Below are 384 nucleotides of genomic sequence, written 5' to 3' on the forward strand. Positions count from 1 at the left end.
GGAATGCCAGGCTAGGCCCAACCGGCCGCGCGCACGCACCTGCCTCACTGCTGCGTCAGGCCGCCTGGGCTGGCGGCACCCACAAAGCTCTTCCTAGTCACTAGGGCAGAGAGTGGGCCAGCCTTGCCCGGCTTCGGGCGCTAAGAAGCGAATTCCACCATAGCGGTTACAACATTCAGCCCGCGCTCAGCAGCGGAGAGGAACTATTTATGCCTTTGAATTTAGGCGCGAGCAAAGGACCCCACCTCCTCTGCCTATTTCATTGGCTGGTGCCTCAGAGATGCCTGACTTCCATTTTTCTCTTCCATCAAACAACCAAAGTGACAGGGAGACAGAAAAGAAGGTCGCGACGGTGGCGGCTGCGGGAAAGCGACGGCTTGGGCC

The sequence above is a fragment of the Lipotes vexillifer genome, unplaced genomic scaffold (assembly GCF_000442215.2).
Source record: "Lipotes vexillifer unplaced genomic scaffold, Lipotes_vexillifer_v1.1 scaffold1035, whole genome shotgun sequence".
Classification (NCBI taxonomy): Eukaryota; Metazoa; Chordata; class Mammalia; order Artiodactyla; family Lipotidae; genus Lipotes; species Lipotes vexillifer.